Source organism: Ixodes scapularis, unplaced genomic scaffold (genome assembly GCF_016920785.2).
Source record: "Ixodes scapularis isolate PalLabHiFi unplaced genomic scaffold, ASM1692078v2 ptg000582l_1__unscaffolded, whole genome shotgun sequence".
In the NCBI taxonomy this organism is placed as follows: Eukaryota; Metazoa; Arthropoda; class Arachnida; order Ixodida; family Ixodidae; genus Ixodes; species Ixodes scapularis.
The window spans coordinates 663,623-681,969 of NW_024610003.1; the positions used below are offsets into that span (position 1 = coordinate 663,623).

Sequence of the window (18,347 nt, forward strand, 5' to 3'; positions counted from 1 at the left end):
AGACAGCTCGTCTGAAAAATTGTATTCTTGGCCTAAATAAAGTCTGAGGTCTCAAAAAGAAATGAGCTGATTCTTGTTTTTCTGGCGCAGTGAAGACTCGTTAAATGTGTCACTTCTTTTTTATTTATGTCTTCAGGCCCCTGCTGTCCACCTCGGGAAAAGGTTTGTTCCTGCAGAGCTTTTTGTATACATGCCCCTAGAGTACAACTGGCCCCACACTCTTTATTTTGCCCCCTTGTGCTTTTTCTGGTGCAAGATGAGCTCGACTGAAGCATGAGTAACCTTCTAGCTTGCTATCTGTTCAGTTTGAACCCTCAAGCTAAGTCCGTTTTCACTTGACGGCCAACATCTGAACGCAGGCGCTGTTTCTACCTCGAAGCAAAACTACGCCCTTTGCCTCACTTTCACGTCCATTCTTTTGTTAAGGTGGTCTTTCCCAGAGACGGTGAGGACAAATACAGATCTGTGCCGCAAGAGGGACTCCACAAATCACTTTTGAGCTTTTTCTAGACATGCCGCCACAGTACAACCGCTCCCACACTCCTATTTTCCCCCCTTGTGCTTTTTCTGGTGCAAGATGAGCTCGACTGAAGCACGAGTAACCTTCTAGGTTGCTATCTGAGCAGTTTGAACCCTCAAGCTAAGTCCGTTTTCACTTGACGGCCAACATCTGAACGCGGGCGTTGTTTCTGCACCAAACCAAAAGTGTGCCTTTCGTCTCCGAGGGACGTTCATTCTGAGTTATGGTCGTCTTTTCCAGAGACGGTGAGGACAAATGCACATCTGTGCTGCAAGAGGGACTCCACACAACCCTACAGAGCCCACACCCCGTAACATGTGGAGACACACTTTAATCAAAACAAACGTGATCAGAGGCTCCGGAAGTCTTTCTTTAGAGGGGGGGCTCGACATCTCCGAAATCCTCAAGGTTAGGTTGGTTTCAGGTTGACATTAATTGCCACATTTGAATGAAAACATATTAATGCACCGCGTTCGCATATTCACGCATATATCCATGGAAAACAAATTAAAACAATGGTTCAGTAAAATAACAGTAAGAAGCTTGCACTGACAACTCATACAATGATTGGATAACCACTGAAATCAGCCGCACCATGTGTTCTTTATTTTTTCTTTCCTATACCAACTGTTACATGTCAACCGCAGCTGTGCCTATGCCAAATTGGCTATGTCTAAAAATGAAAACCTTCCTTCATTTAGGGATTCTCGGGGAAGCATGATGTATTAACGCAGACGTAGACAAACAAGTGTTAAAAGTTTTAGACAAAACCCCGAAACTCGGGGGAAAAAAGGACAACACAACACGGAGTCTCAAACACAGCAAGTTGGGCCATCGGATGTCTTAACTGGAAGCAGAGGTTGCATACATCGGTATGTACCTCGGGATCAAGTACATCGACCGTGATCGTTCGGACTCCTGGCGTCAATACAAGTTGGGGGGCATCACAAAAGGAGAGTACTGAAGGATAATAGCTGTGTTTCAGACTTCGTGTTGTGTTGTCCTTAGTTTGTAAACATGTGTCGCCTCATGCCTCACCACCCTGCGGGCACGACGCCGCATGCGCGCAAAGCTTTCGCCATGAAAGGCGCCTTGTCAAATTTGGGAGCTCGTAGACTTTCGCCTTTTCTAAGCACTCCCGAATCCCCACTCAAGCTCACCAGACCCCCCCTCCCCCTTTTCCTAATGATGGCCTTTAGGCGCCTGCCTGTTTTGTCCGCGGGCCAGAAGCACCATGCATCTTCTGGGCTTCTTGCTTCCACACGGGGGAAGCAGACAAACGCTGGCCGACGTCGTCTTGTCGGAATCCATTCATTTCGCTGTCTCCTCTTTGCTCGCTCTAAACTGGTTGTCAATCAGGCTCATGAGTCCTGCCTGTCATTTTCTTCTGGTTTTGACTTTTCAAGCAAGCCTCTCCGTCGCCCCGGTGCTTTTTGTGCTTGGCGGAGGTGAGGAGGGCGGTAGGTCAGCATGTATAAAGAGTCATTTCATTTATTTCGGCTCAGGAGAGACGGAGGTACAGGAAATAGGCCGAAGGCCCATACCAGATAACCTGCAAACACACAAACTAAAAAAAAAAAAAAAAAAGAGGGAGGGGGAGGGGGGGCTCGGCAGCTCGGTCCTGAGGACAGGAGGGGCTCAAGCCCACCCTGCCCCCCCCGCTTCCAGAGCCCCTGAACGTGATTTACTAAGACAGGCCTGCATTCAAATTTTGGCCGTCAGAGAAAAACGGATGGATCCAGAGGGTTGAAACTTCACAGGTAGCAAGGTACCAGAGGCCTCAAATTTCAGTAGGCATACCTTTACGAAAGGAGGTTCCAAAGCTTAGAAAAAAAATCTTTCGGCTACAGGACCCAGGTGTGTCTTTATTTAAAATCCAGAGCAGATAAAGTTTTCTAATAACTTTCGAAAGGTGCACTGGCCGTTGCTAAACAAGAAACAAAAACAGTTTTCTCAAGAAAACGTACGAGGGAGGAGGGCTGAGCAATATCGAACCCGAAAATTGGTGCTTTCCTGTGGAAAGTCGCATCAGTGCTCGTAAAGTAAAATATCCACTCGATCAGAGGTAAAGTACAGTCGTCGGGTGTTCTACGAAACGCCTGCTCACGTTTGACACCAACATCGCGTCTCGGAAACGAAAATTCAGCCTCGGAGGTCCGAACAAAGGTTTCTAAAAGTAGAAATGGCCGCCATGACCATGCCCACGGTAAAAGCGTCGTAGCATCGCGAAAACTTTTATTTCACACGTTCAAAGTGGTGTCCGTAGAGTCTAGAAAGACCAAGGAACACATCGGTGCTAGCGGTGATGAGATACGACCAGTATTAATGAAGGGAGATCAACGAGAATGCTTCCCTTAATAAATAGTGCAAAAAATAAACAAAATAATAAAGAAAAAAATACCCGATGCGAGTGGTGTGTCTGCCCTCCACCAGGCGGCGCGATCCCCTTCCCGACTTTTTTCCTTCTCTTTCCCTCTCCTCCTCGCTCATCCTCCTCCGCTTTCCTTTGTTCCCAGAGGCCGGCCCCAGTGTGGTTTCCGTTGTGCTTGGGAGCAGTCGCGTAGTCGCCCGTGTCCAGCTCCTTCTTTGTTCTTTGTTCCGAAATCGGTCTTCTTCTTCTTCGGACCCCGAACGTCGCCTCACGCTTCCTGCCTTCGTCAAAGGGCCTCCTTTCGTTCGACACATTGGGGTAAGTGTACGTCCATTATACTATCCTTTAATTTCGAGTTTTTGATTATTTGCCAAACGAAAGTGATTTGAGTTTTTCAGCAAAAAAAAGAAGAATAATTCGTTTAAAACCAAGTGCTTTTCACACCTATTGGAGAATTTCATTAGCTTTCGGAAAATATATACTTCGATATGCGTAAAAGTATTTCTCGTTGCGTTAGAGAGTGAAGCAGGTGAAGCGGGAAAGTCCGGAGCGCGCGCGAGCCGCGATTCGATCGTCTAAGATCAGGCAAAAATTAAAAATAAAAGTGAACTACTACCTTTAGAACAGTCTCTTTTTCTGTGCTCTTAGCGCACACGTTTGTCTAACGGCACACGAAATTAAGAATCTCTATCTACTTTTATTATTACCTTTTTTTAACTTAAATCGACCAGCCACCCAGAGCGCCCGAAAACTAGTTTGGCTGGTTAGATCGAAATATGAAGAAGAATAATTCCGTTTAAAATCAAATAATTTTTACACCTATTGCACAATTTCATTACCTTTCGGAAAATATATACTTCGATGTGCGTAAGAGTATTTCTCGTTGCGATAGCGAGTGAAGCAGGTGAAGGGGGAGAGTCCGAAGCGCGCTCGAGCCGCGATTCGATCGTCTAAGATCAGGCAAAAATTAAAAATAAAAGTGAACTCCTACCTTTAGAACAGTCTCTTTTTCTGTGCTCTTAGCGCACACGTTTGCCTAACGGCACACGAAATTAAGAATCTCTATCTACTTTTATTATTACCTAAAGAAAAAAGCAGTGTGTTTAACCCTCCTGGAAAAGCGAACGCCGGCATCGCGCGTGACGGGCGGCGTGCTTTCAAGTTTTAATTAAACGCGTACAGAAGCTTATTTAATCGCAAACTAAGGCGCTAATTGTTCGCTACCTATCGTCCGAGGCAGGCACTTCTAGCACGAATTGTCGATTTTTTGTTATTTTTTGAAGGAGCAGGGGAGCCTCGCGGAAGCCGAAATTCATGCATGGGGCGTGTGGGAAAGCGCGACTTTGTGTATTAATTAGGCGCGTAGAGAAGCTTATTTAATAGCAAACTAAGGCGCTAATTGTTCGCTACCTATCGTCCAAAGCAGGGACTTGTAGCACGAATTGTTGATTTTTGGCGATTTTTTGAAGGAGCAGGGGAGCCTCGTGGAAATCGAAATTGATGCATTGGCCGTGTGGGAAAGCGCGACTTTGTGTATTAATTAGGCGCGTAGAGAAGCTTATTTAATAGCAAACTAAGGCGCTAATTGTTCGCTACCTATCGTCCGAAGCAGGGACTTGTAGCACGAATTGTTGATTTTTGGCGATTTTTTGAAGGAGCAGGGGAGCCTCGTGGAAATCGAAATTGATGCATTGGCCGTGTGGGAAAGCGCGACTTTGTGTATTAATTAGGCGCGTAGAGAAGCTTATTTAATAGCAAACTAAGGCGCTAATTGTTCGCTACCTATCGTCCGAAGCAGGGACTTGTAGCACGAATTGGTGATTTTTTGTTATTTTTTGAAGGAGCAGGGAAGCCTCGCGGAAGCCGAAATTCATGCATGGGGCGTGTGGGAAAGCGCGACTTTGTGTATTAATTAGGCGCGTAGAGAAGCTTATTTAATAGCAAACTAAGGCGCTAATTGTTCGCTACCTATCGTCCGAAGCAGGGACTTGTAGCACGAATTGTTGATTTTTGGCGATTTTTTGAAGGAGCAGGGGAGCCTCGTGGAAATCGGAATTGATGCATTGGCCGTGTGGGAAAGCGCGACTTTGTGTATTAATTAAGCGCGTACAGAAGCTTATTTAATCGCAAACTAAGGCGCTAATTGTTCTTTTTGTCCAGGCTTTGCTAGTGGCGTGAGCTTTCCCCGAACCTCTGCCGTCTGCTACAGCTCCTTTGTCTCCTGGGCGACCGTTGGAGCCGACTTCTTGCACGAATTCTTTTGTTCTTTTCACGCGAAACACGGAATTCGGCGGCGCCGAGCTAGGAAGCCGGCCTCTACGAACTCAAACGTTTCATCACTCTCTGACGCACGGAAGAAAAGAAAAAAATATATGTGTGTGGCGTAAGAACGTTCGGTGCATCTTTAATGTAGGGCGCTAAAGATTGTCTTTTTGTGCAGCGCAAGAGCGAGTTGCACGGCTGGCCCTCCGTTTCAAGTGACCTCCTTCAGCTGCGGATGACCTGTGCTTAATCAAGACCGCTTGAATGGCAACTGAGAACTTGCTCCAAGCAAAAAGTGTTTTTATGAAATCGTGTTAGCTCGTGCGAATTCACTGAATAGGAACAAGTGTGTTTTCATCGAGACAGCTCTCGTCTGCAAACTTGCATTGTCGGCCTAATAAAGTCTCAGGTTATTAAAATGTGAGGTAAAAAAGGAAAAATCTGTTGTTTTGTGTTTTGCTGGTGAGGACGAAGCCCCTGCTGTGCACACCTGCGGAAACGAAGTAAGTCCCTTATCAGTTTGTTCAGAGATTTGATTTTTTCCCGTGGTAATCGTGAAAAATAAAAAATAAAAAAGCGCGAGGACATAAATTCTTCTTTCTTATGTTTGAGCTTATTGCAAGACGCTATGAGCGGCGTTATGTTATATCTATACATAGCCTTTGAACTTGTGTTTTTTCTTCTTTCTTTTTGTGATCTCCAGTGTACCAGATTTGTCGGTTTACTGTTATTTTTTTGTTCCTTCTCGTCGCACCCTGCTTGGGGATTGGAAATGGCCTGCAGTGTAAATGAATAAAAACCAAATATAAAAAAAAAGAATTTAAATACTTCCCGACGCCATAGGGTCTTGATCTGCTTACAAATGCATTTAAATACTCTTTTCCCAGAACCATAACAGAATGAAACAGCCTACCTCATCGCAGATTTGTATCTGACAATGTTTTGCAGTCGATGGAGTGTTTGTTTGATGTGTAACCCTTTGCATGGTGTTTTAATTTTCCTCTTGCCCACTACTGCCACTCCTCCCAACTTTGTTGTGAGCTATTACATTACAATTTTCCCCTGTTCCGCTCTCCCATTTTACGGATTACCTGGTGTTGCGTTTTTAATATAATATAACAATCTGAGGTTAAACGGACAAAGAGGCCCCTGCTGTGCACACCTGCGGAAACGAAGTAAGTACCTTATCAGTGTTATTCAGAAATTTGATTGTTTCCAATGGTAATCGTGAAAAAAAAAAAAAAAGATGTGTTTTTTTATGTGTGTGCTCGCCCAAAAGCGAGCACATACATTCTTTTAATGTTCTCTGTTGCGCTTATTGCAAGACGCTGTCAGCGGCGTTGTATTATCTATACAGCCTTTGAACTTGCGTTTTCTCTTCTTTTTTTGTATCTCTGTACTTTGTATTCAAGTATATCAATCTACAAGTGCTAGCTGGGTCATTTATTTTAACCAGGCGAGTGGGATGTTCCGAGGAACATTATAGGCGCGTCTCATCGATGTAGCTAATCTAATAAAGTGTTGATTAAAAAGTTTACGTGTAAGGCTTCATTCTGTGGTGTTGTGATTTGGCATATCCTCGTATAAAGAAAACTACGATAGTTGGAAGGTTCTAATTCGCAGCGAATGATCGCGCTCTGAATTTAGACGCACTGTTAAATTTTCATCGCTCCAGCTCGTCTAGAACTCGTTATACTCGCGAAAACAGGTTTTTGGAACTCTGCTTGGAGATTAAAAACCCCGACCAAGTTCAATCGTTCACCCGTGAATATTCAAGACCGCTGGAGTGCATTCATCGATCGTGGTCGTGAAAACAACATCGTAGGAAAATGTGTGTGCAGTGAAACCGTGTCAGCTCATCTCAATCGAGACTTTTCGATCAACAGGGACGGTCTCCCGAGCACGAGTGGATTGATGTTCTTCAAAGAGCTGCCGCCCCCGCTCGTAATTAGAAAACAATTATAGGTACAACTATCAAATTGTTGGGGAAGGGTCTCGCACCAGGTAGGACTGTTTGTGTGTCAAATTTCTTCGAGATAGCAAACGCAAAAGTTGTTTTATCGACCTATTAAAACCGCTCGGAGAGCTCGGCTGATTTCTGGTGTTTTTTTTTTTTTTTTTTTTGCGTGTTCTTCTTGTAGTGTTAATTCTAAAAGAGAGATGCCGTAAATATCGCCTAATACCTCAACAAAAAACAAAAGTCCGAAGAAAAAAAAACAAACAAATTCTCTCGGGGGATTGAACTAACATCCTGCTGTGTACGAAGCGCACATCTTACCCACTGAACTACTCCACAGCTCGGAATTGGCGTGTTTACAATCCGTTTTATACGAGACCCAATAGGCGACTACTGCCGGCACTTTTTCTCCCCCCGGCTATTCTGCCGGCTGCCGGCAGAATAGACACTTCCTTCATTAATACTGGTCGTATCTCATCGCCGCTAGCACCGATGTGTTCCTTGGTCTTTCTAGACTCTACGGACACCACTTTGAACGTGTGTAATAAAAGGTTTCGCGATGCTACGACGCTTTTACCGTGGGCATGGTCATGGCGGCCAATTGTACTTTCCGAACCTGTGTTCGGACCCTAGAGTACAACTGGCCCCACACTCTTTATTTTGCCCCCTTGTGCTTTTTCTGGTGCAAGATGAGCTCGACTGAAGCATGAGGAACCTTCTAGCTTGCTATCTGTTCAGTTTGAACCCTCAAGCTAAGTCCGTTTTCACTTGACGGCCAACATCTGAACGCAGGCGCTGTTTCTACCTCGAAGCAAAACTACGCCCTTTGCCTCACTTTCACGTCCATTCTTTTGTTAAGGTGGTCTTTCCCAGAGACGGTGAGGACAAATACAGATCTGTGCCGCAAGAGGGACTCCACAAATCACTTTTGAGCTTTTTCTAGACATGCCGCCACAGTACAACCGCTCCCACACTCCTATTTTCCCCCCTTGTGCTTTTTCTGGTGCAAGATGAGCTCGACTGAAGCACGAGTAACCTTCTAGGTTGCTATCTGAGCAGTTTGAACCCTCAAGCTAAGTCCGTTTTCACTTGACGGCCAACATCTGAACGCGGGCGTTGTTTCTGTGCCAAACCAAAAGTGTGCCTTTCGTCTCCGAGGGACGTTCATTCTGAGTTATGGTCGTCTTTTCCAGAGACGGTGAGGACAAATGCACATCTGTGCTGCAAGAGGGACTCCACACAACCCTACAGAGCCCACACCCCGTAACATGTGGAGACACACTTTAATCAAAACAAACGTGATCAGAGGCTCCGGAAGTCTTTCTTTAGAGGGGGGGCTCGACATCTCCGAAATCCTCAAGGTTAGGTTGGTTTCAGGTTGACATTAATTGCCACATTTGAATGAAAACATATTAATGCACCGCGTTCGCATATTCACGCACATATCCATGGAAAACAAATTAAAACAATGGTTCAGTAAAATAACAGTAAGAAGCTTGCACTGACAACTCACACAATGATTGGATAACCACTGAAATCAGCCGCACCATGTGTTCTTTATTTTTTCTTTCCTATACCAACTGTTACATGTCAACCGCAGCTGTGCCTATGCCAAATTGGCTATGTCTAAAAATGAAAACCTTCCTTCATTTAGGGATTCTCGGGGAAGCATGATGTATTAACGCAGACGTAGACAAACAAGTGTTAAAAGTTTTAGACAAAACCCCGAAACTCGGGGGAAAAAAGGACAACACAACACGGAGTCTCAAACACAGCAAGTTGGGCCATCGGATGTCTTAACTGGAAGCAGAGGTTGCATACATCGGTATGTACCTCGGGATCAAGTACATCGACCGTGATCGCTTCGGACTCCTGGCGTCAATACAAGTTGGGGGGCATCACAAAAGGAGAGTACTGAAGGATAATAGCTGTGTTTCAGACTTCGTGTTGTGTTGTCCTTAGTTTGTAAACATGTGTCGCCTCATGCCTCACCACCCTGCGGGCACGACGCCGCATGCGCGCAAAGCTTTCGCCATCAAAGGCGCCTTGTCAAATTTGGGAGCTCGTAGACTTTCGCCTTTTCTAAGCACTCCCGAATCCCCACTCAAGCTCACCAGACCCCCCCTCCCCCTTTTCCTAATGATGGCCTTTAAGCGCCTGCCTGTTTTGTCCGCGGGCCAGAAGCACCATGCATCTTCTGGGCTTCTTGCTTCCACACGGGGGAAGCAGACAAACGCTGGCCGACGTCGTCTTGTCGGAATCCATTCATTTCGCTGTCTCCTCTTTGCTCGCTCTAAACTGGTTGTCAATCAGGCTCATGAGTCCTGCCTGTCATTTTCTTCTGGTTTTGACTTTTCAAGCAAGCCTCTCCGTCGCCCCGGTGCTTTTTGTGCTTGGCGGAGGTGAGGAGGGCGGTAGGTCAGCATGTATAAAGAGTCATTTCATTTATTTCGGCTCAGGAGAGACGGAGGTACAGGAAATAGGCCGAAGGCCCATACCAGATAACCTGCAAACACACAAACTAAAAAAAAAAAAAAAAAGAGGGAGGGGGAGGGGGGGCTCGGCAGCTCGGTCCTGAGGACAGGAGGGGCTCAAGCCCACCCTGCCCCCCCGCTTCCAGAGCCCCTGAACGTGATTTACTAAGACAGGCCTGCATTCAAATTTTGGCCGTCAGAGAAAAACGGATGGATCCAGAGGGTTGAAACTTCACAGGTAGCAAGGTACCAGAGGCCTCAAATTTCAGTAGGCATACCTTTACGAAAGGAGGTTCCAAAGCTTAGAAAAAAAATCTTTCGGCTACAGGACCCAGGTGTCTCTTTATTTAAAATCCAGAGCAGATAAAGTTTTCTAATAACTTTCGAAAGGTGCACTGGCCGTTGCTAAACAAGACACAAAAACAGTTTTCTCAAGAAAACGTACGAGGGAGGAGGGCTGAGCAATATCGAACCCGAAAATTGGTGCTTTCCTGTGGAAAGTCGCATCAGTGCTCGTAAAGTAAAATATCCACTCGATCAGAGGTAAAGTACAGTCGTCGGGTGTTCTACGAAACGCCTGCTCACGTTTGACACCAACATCGCGTCTCGGAAACGAAAATTCAGCCTCGGAGGTCCGAACAAAGGTTTCTAAAAGTAGAAATGGCCGCCATGACCGTGCCCACGGTAAAAGCGTCGTAGCATCGCGAAAACTTTTATTTCACACGTTCAAAGTGGTGTCCGTAGAGTCTAGAAAGACCAAGGAACACATCGGTGCTAGCGGTGATGAGATACGACCAGTATTAATGAAGGGAGATCAACGAGAATGCTTCCCTTAATAAATAGTGCAAAAAATAAACAAAATAATAAAGAAAAAAATACCCGATGCGAGTGGTGTGTCTGCCCTCCACCAGGCGGCGCGATCCCCTTCCCGACTTTTTTCCTTCTCTTTCCCTCTCCTCCTCGCTCATCCTCCTCCGCTTTCCTTTGTTCCCAGAGGCCGGCCCCAGTGTGGTTTCCGTTGTGCTTGGGAGCAGTCGCGTAGTCGCCCGTGTCCAGCTCCTTCTTTGTTCTTTGTTCCGAAATCGGTCTTCTTCTTCGGACCCCGAACGTCGCCTCACGCTTCCTGCCTTCGTCAAAGGGCCTCCTTTCGTTCGACACATTGGGGTAAGTGTACAGTCGGGAGCAAAAGTTTGCGGGGCACGGGAGCGCGTGCCGAAATGCATCGCCGCGCCGTCCGACGGAGCGCCACCGCATTAAAGAGACGCGCTTTGCGCATGCGCGCCTTTCGTGTTCGCATTCATGTCTCTTTCGCTCGTTTCTTTACGACGCACTCCTGATAACAGGAGTCGGCGCCAGGGGCGCGAGTTAGTGCTTCGCTGGCTGTCATGCTGCGCGTCTGCTTCAGCCGCCGCGCTTTGTCACGGAGCTCGCGTAGGGAAGGGGGGAGGAGGTTAACCAGGCGCTCCGTCACCCAGCGCGGCTGCTGTGGCGGCTGAAGAGGACGCCAGGCATGACAGCCAGCGAAACGGCAACTTGCGCCCCTGGCGCCGACTCCGGTTATCAGGAGTGAGTCGGACAGAAACGAGCGAAAGAGACATGACTGCCAGCACGAAGGGCGCGCATGCGCAAAGCGCGGCTTTTTAATGCGGCGGCGCGCCGTTGCACGGCGCGGCGATGCATTTCGGCACGCGCTCCGGTGCCCCGCAAACTTTTGCTCCCGACTGTACGTCCATTATACTATCCTTTAATTTCGAGTTTTTGATTATTTGTTATTATTTGATTAAAGCTATACGCACTCCGGAGTGCGCTTCGGACGGAAATGGCTATACGCACTCCGCTTTTCTCGTATAAAAAGAGTGGACACAACGACTTCCCTAAGTGGTGCTATGGCACAGGGGTTAGAGTGTCCGCTTCATACGCATGTGGACACGGGTTCGATCCGCGGTGAGCCTACTTTTTTTTTTTCTCAAACATTTTGTTTTGTCGAGGCATTTGGCGATATTTACGACATTTCCTTTTTTGCGATGAACAGTAAAAAAAAAAAAAAAAAAATTGAATGTTGTCGAGAAACTTTGCAGAACTAAGTGGTATCGGACTCCCTTTCCGGAGGTGCGATCGGGGACAGCGGGGCTTGGATTGCCGGCTGGACGCCGCGAAGTGGCGTGTACTGGTTACGCTTTGTAATTAGCAGCCGATACTGTCGCCGCGAAGCGGCGTGAACGCAGGCGGGGGGCTGTGTTAACGAGCGCCCCAGTGATTCACGCGCCGTTCGAAAAGGGTGGCCCGAGCGGCATGATCTCTCGGAGGAGTGCGTATAGCCATTTCCGCGCGAAGCGCACTCCGGAGTGCGTATAGCTTTACTCATTTGCCAAACGAAAGTGATTTGAGTTTTTCAGCAAAAAAAAGAAGAATAATTCGTTTAAAACCAAGTGCTTTTCACACCTATTGGAGAATTTCATTAGCTTTCGGAAAATATATACTTCGATATGCGTAAAAGTATTTCTCGTTGCGTTAGAGAGTGAAGCAGGTGAAGCGGGAAAGTCCGGAGCGCGCGCGAGCCGCGATTCGATCGTCTAAGATCAGGCAAAAATTAAAAATAAAAGTGAACTACTACCTTTAGAACAGTCTCTTTTTCTGTGCTCTTAGCGCACACGTTTGTCTAACGGCACACGAAATTAAGAATCTCTATCTACTTTTATTATTACCTTTTTTTAACTTAAATCGACCAGCCACCCAGAGCGCCCGAAAACTAGTTTGGCTGGTTAGATCGAAATATGAAGAAGAAGAATTCCGTTTAAAATCAAATAATTTTTACACCTATTGCACAATTTCATTACCTTTCGGAAAATATATACTTCGATGTGCGTAAGAGTATTTCTCGTTGCGATAGCGAGTGAAGCAGGTGAAGGGGGAGAGTCCGAAGCGCGCTCGAGCCGCGATTCGATCGTCTAAGATCAGGCAAACATTAAAAATAAAAGTGAACTCCTACCTTTAGAACAGTCTCTTTTTCTGTGCTCTTAGCGCACACGTTTGCCTAACGGCACACGAAATTAAGAATCTCTATCTACTTTTATTATTACCTAAAGAAAAAAGCAGTGTGTTTAACCCTCCTGGAAAAGCGAACGCCGGCATCGCGCGTGACGGGCGGCGTGCTTTCAAGTTTTAATTAAACGCGTACAGAAGCTTATTTAATCGCAAACTAAGGCGCTAATTGTTCGCTACCTATCGTCCGAGGCAGGCACTTCTAGCACGAATTGTCGATTTTTTGTTATTTTTTGAAGGAGCAGGGGAGCCTCGCGGAAGCCGAAATTCATGCATGGGGCGTGTGGGAAAGCGCGACTTTGAGTATTAATTAGCCGCGTAGAGAAGCTTATTTAATAGCAAACTAAGGCGCTAATTGTTCGCTACCTATCGTCCGAAGCAGGGACTTGTAGCACGAATTGTTGATTTTTGGCGATTTTTTGAAGGAGCAGGGGAGCCTCGTGGAAATCGAAATTGATGCATTGGCCGTGTGGGAAAGCGCGACTTTGTGTATTAATTAGGCGCGTAGAGAAGCTTATTTAATAGCAAACTAAGGCGCTAATTGTTCGCTACCTATCGTCCGAAGCAGGGACTTGTAGCACGAATTGTTGATTTTTGGCGATTTTTTGAAGGAGCAGGGGAGCCTCGTGGAAATCGAAATTGATGCATTGGCCGTGTGGGAAAGCGCGACTTTGTGTATTAATTAGGCGCGTAGAGAAGCTTATTTAATAGCAAACTAAGGCGCTAATTGTTCGCTACCTATCGTCCGAAGCAGGGACTTGTAGCACGAATTGTTGATTTTTGGCGATTTTTTGAAGGAGCAGGGGAGCCTCGTGGAAATCGAAATTGATGCATTGGCCGTGTGGGAAAGCGCGACTTTGTGTATTAATTAGGCGCGTAGAGAAGCTTATTTAATAGCAAACTAAGGCGCTAATTGTTCGCTACCTATCGTCCGAAGCAGGGACTTGTAGCACGAATTGGTGATTTTTTGTTATTTTTTGAAGGAGCAGGGAAGCCTCGCGGAAGCCGAAATTCATGCATGGGGCGTGTGGGAAAGCGCGACTTTGTGTATTAATTAGGCGCGTAGAGAAGCTTATTTAATAGCAAACTAAGGCGCTAATTGTTCGCTACCTATCGTCCGAAGCAGGGACTTGTAGCACGAATTGGTGATTTTTTGTTATTTTTTGAAGGAGCAGGGAAGCCTCGCGGAAGCCGAAATTCATGCATGGGGCGTGTGGGAAAGCGCGACTTTGAGTATTAATTAGGCGCGTAGAGAAGCTTATTTAATAGCAAACTAAGGCGCTAATTGTTCGCTACCTATCGTCCGAAGCAGGGACTTGTAGCACGAATTGTTGATTTTTGGCGATTTTTTGAAGGAGCAGGGGAGCCTCGTGGAAATCGGAATTGATGCATTGGCCGTGTGGGAAAGCGCGACTTTGTGTATTAATTAGGCGCGTAGAGAAGCTTATTTAATAGCAAACTAAGGCGCTAATTGTTCGCTACCTATCGTCCGAAGCAGGGACTTGTAGCACGAATTGGTGATTTTTTGTTATTTTTTGAAGGAGCAGGGAAGCCTCGCGGAAGCCGAAATTCATGCATGGGGCGTGTGGGAAAGCGCGACTTTGTGTATTAATTAGGCGCGTAGAGAAGCTTATTTAATAGCAAACTAAGGCGCTAATTGTTCGCTACCTATCGTCCGAAGCAGGGACTTGTAGCACGAATTGGTGATTTTTTGTTATTTTTTGAAGGAGCAGGGAAGCCTCGCGGAAGCCGAAATTCATGCATGGGGCGTGTGGGAAAGCGCGACTTTGTGTATTAATTAGGCGCGTAGAGAAGCTTATTTAATAGCAAACTAAGGCGCTAATTGTTCGCTACCTATCGTCCGAAGCAGGGACTTGTAGCACGAATTGTTGATTTTTGGCGATTTTTTGAAGGAGCAGGGGAGCCTCGTGGAAATCGGAATTGATGCATTGGCCGTGTGGGAAAGCGCGACTTTGTGTATTAATTAAGCGCGTACAGAAGCTTATTTAATCGCAAACTAAGGCGCTAATTGTTCTTTTTGTCCAGGCTTTGCTAGTGGCGTGAGCTTTCCCCGAACCTCTGCCGTCTGCTACAGCTCCTTTGTCTCCTGGGCGACCGTTGGAGCCGACTTCTTGCACGAATTCTTTTGTTCTTTTCACGCGAAACACGGAATTCGGCGGCGCCGAGCTAGGAAGCCGGCCTCTACGAACTCAAACGTTTCATCACTCTCTGACGCACGGAAGAAAAGAAAAAAATATATGTGTGTGGCGTAAGAACGTTCGGTGCATCTTTAATGTAGGGCGCTAAAGATTGTCTTTTTGTGCAGCGCAAGAGCGAGTTGCACGGCTGGCCCTCCGTTTCAAGTGACCTCCTTCAGCTGCGGATGACCTGTGCTTAATCAAGACCGCTTGAATGGCAACTGAGAACTTGCTCCAAGCAAAAAGTGTTTTTATGAAATCGTGTTAGCTCGTGCGAATTCACTGAATAGGAACAAGTGTGTTTTCATCGAGACAGCTCTCGTCTGCAAACTTGCATTGTCGGCCTAATAAAGTGTGAGGTTATTAAAATGTGAGGTAAAAAAGGAAAAATCTGTTGTTTTGTGTTTTGCTGGTGAGGACGAAGCCCCTGCTGTGCACACCTGCGGAAACGAAGTAAGTCCCTTATCAGTTTGTTCAGAGATTTGATTTTTTCCCGTGGTAATCGTGAAAAATAAAAAATAAAAAAGCGCGAGGACATAAATTCTTCTTTCTTATGTTTGAGCTTATTGCAAGACGCTATGAGCGGCGTTCTGTTATATCTATACATAGCCTTTGAACTTGTGTTTTTTCTTCTTTCTTTTTGTGATCTCCAGTGTACCAGATTTGTCGGTTTACTGTTATTTTTTTGTTCCTTCTCGTCGCACCCTGCTTGGGGATTGGAAATGGCCTGCAGTGTAAATGAATAAAAACCAAATATAAAAAAAAAGAATTTAAATACTTCCCGACGCCATAGGGTCTTGATCTGCTTACAAATGCATTTAAATACTCTTTTCCCAGAACCATAACAGAATGAAACAGCCTACCTCATCGCAGATTTGTATCTGACAATGTTTTGCAGTCGATGGAGCGTTTGTTTGGTGTGTAACCCTTTGCATGGTGTTTTAATTTTCCTCTTGCCCACTACTTCCACTCCTCCCAACTTTGTTGTGAGCTATTACATTACAATTTTCCCCTGTTCCGCTCTCCCATTTTACGGATTACCTGGTGTTGCGTTTTTAATATAATATAACAATCTGAGGTTAAACGGACAAAGAGGCCCCTGCTGTGCACACCTGCGGAAACGAAGTAAGTACCTTATCAGTGTTATTCAGAAATTTGATTGTTTCCAATGGTAATCGTGAAAAAAAAAAAAAAGATGTGTTTTTTTATGTGTGTGCTCGTCCAAAAGCGAGCACATACATTCTTTTAATGTTCTCTGTTGCGCTTATTGCAAGACGCTGTCAGCGGCGTTGTATTATCTATACAGCCTTTGAACTTGCGTTTTCTCTTCTTTTTTTGTATCTCTGTACTTTGTATTCAAGTATATCAATCTACAAGTGCTAGCTGGGTCATTTATTTTAACCAGGCGAGTGGGATGTTCCGAGGAACATTATAGGCGCGTCTCATCGATGTAGCTAATCTAATAAAGTGTTGATTAAAAAGTTTACGTGTAAGGCTTCATTCTGTGGTGTTGTGATTTGGCATATCCTCGTATAAAGAAAACTACGATAGTTGGAAGGTTCTAATTCGCAGCGAATGATCGCGCTCTGAATTTAGACGCACTGTTAAATTTTCATCGCTCCAGCTCGTCTAGAACTCGTTATACTCGCGAAAACAGGTTTTTGGGACTCTGCTTGGAGATTAAAAACCCCGACCAAGTTCAATCGTTCACCCGTGAATATTCAAGACCGCTGGAGTGCATTCATCGATCGTGGTCGTGAAAACAACATCCTAGGAAAATGTGTGTGCAGTGAAACCGTGTCAGCTCATCTCAATCGAGACTTTTCGATCAACAGGGACGGTCTCCCGAGCACGAGTGGATTGATATTCTTCAAAGAGCTGCCGCCCCCGCTCGTAATTAGAAAACAATTATAGGTACAACTATCAAATTGTTGGGGAAGGGTCTCGCACCAGGTAGGACTGTTTGTGTGTCAAATTTCTTCGAGATAGCAAACGCAAAAGTTGTTTTATCGACCTATTAAAACCGCTCGGAGAACTCGGCTGATTTCTGGTGTTTTTTTTTTTTTTTTTTTTTTTGCGTGTTCTTTTTGTAGTGTTAATTCTAAAAGAGAGATGCCGTAAATATCGCCTAATACCTCAACAAAAAACAAAAGTCCGAAGAAAAAAAAAAAAAAACAAATTCTCTCGGGGGATTGAACTAACATCTTGCTGTGTACGAAGCGCACATCTTACCCACTGAGCTACTCCACAGCTCGGAATAGGCGTGTTTACAATCCGTTTTATACGAGACCCAATAGGCGACTACTGCCGGCACTTTTTCTCCCCCCGGCTATTCTGCCGGCTGCCGGCAGAATAGACACTTCCTTCATTAATACTGGTCGTATCTCATCACCGCTAGCACCGATGTGTTCCTTGTTCTTTCTAGACTCTATGGACACCACTTTGAACGTGTGAAATAAAAGCTTTCGCGAAGCTACGACGCTTTTACCGTGGGCATGGTCATGGCGGCCAATTCTGATTTCCGAACCCGTGTTCGGACCTCCGAGGCTGAATTTTCGTTTCCGAGCCGCGATGTTGGTGTCAAACGTGAGCACGCGTTCCGTAGAAGACCCGACGACTGTAGTTTACCTCGGATCGAGTCGATAGATTACTGTACGAGCACTGATGCGACTTCCCGCACGAAAGCAGTCATTTTCAGGTTCGATATTGCTCACCGCTTCATCATTTGCTACCACAATTTGCTTTTTTGTTCTGAAGCGCTCCCTCGGGTAAAAGGAACGTTCGCTATGCGCGCGAGATTATTTTAATTCATTCATCTCGTGCGGCGCGCGCTCGGCGGAGCGGCTAGTCGTTTGAAGGCTCACCAGAGCGCGAGCAAGACTTCAAAGAGCTGCCGCTCGCTCGTAATTAGAAAACCATTATAGGTACGTACAACTATCAAATTGTTGGGGAAGGGACAAATACACATATGTGCTGCAAGAGGGCCTCCACACAACCCTACAGAGCTTTTTTCAGACATGCCCCTACAGTACAACTGGCCCGACACTTTCTATTTTGTCCCCTTCTGCACTTTCTGGCGCAAGATGAGCTAAAGTGAAGCACGAGTAACCTTCTAGGTTGCTATCTGTTCAGTTTGAACCCTCAAGCTACGTCCCTCTTCCCTCGACGGCCAAAATTTGAACGCAGGCATGGTTACTGCGGAATACAAAAAGTCTGCCTTTTGTCTCCGAGGGACGTTCATTCTGTGTTATGGTCGTCTTTTCCAGAGACGGTGAGGACAAATACACATCTGTGCTGCAAGAGGGCCTCCACACAACCCTACGGAGCTTTTTGTAGACATGCCCCTACAGTACAACTGGCCCGACACTTTCTATTTTGTCCCCTTCTGCACTTTCTGGCGCAAGATGAGCTAAAGTGAAGCACGAGTAACCTTCTAGGTGGCTATCTGTTCAGTTTGAACCCTCAAGCTACGTCCCTTTTCCCTTGACGGCCAAAATTTGAACGCAGGCATGGTTACTGCGGA

The 18,347-nt window shown here is 45.9% G+C and overlaps 2 long non-coding RNA genes across 2 annotated transcripts; both read left to right on the forward strand.

The window, feature by feature from the left end:
- Positions 1–2,808: 2,808 nt before the first annotated feature.
- On the forward strand, positions 2,809–5,715 carry LOC121834123. Its single transcript, XR_006077059.1, has 2 exons — positions 2,809–3,209; positions 5,332–5,715. It is a non-coding gene; the product is annotated as an uncharacterized LOC121834123 (long non-coding RNA).
- Positions 5,716–10,010: 4,295 nt separating this feature from the next.
- LOC121834124 lies at positions 10,011–15,336 on the forward strand. Its single transcript, XR_006077060.1, has 2 exons — positions 10,011–10,748; positions 14,953–15,336. It is a non-coding gene; the product is annotated as an uncharacterized LOC121834124 (long non-coding RNA).
- Positions 15,337–18,347: the final 3,011 nt, after the last annotated feature.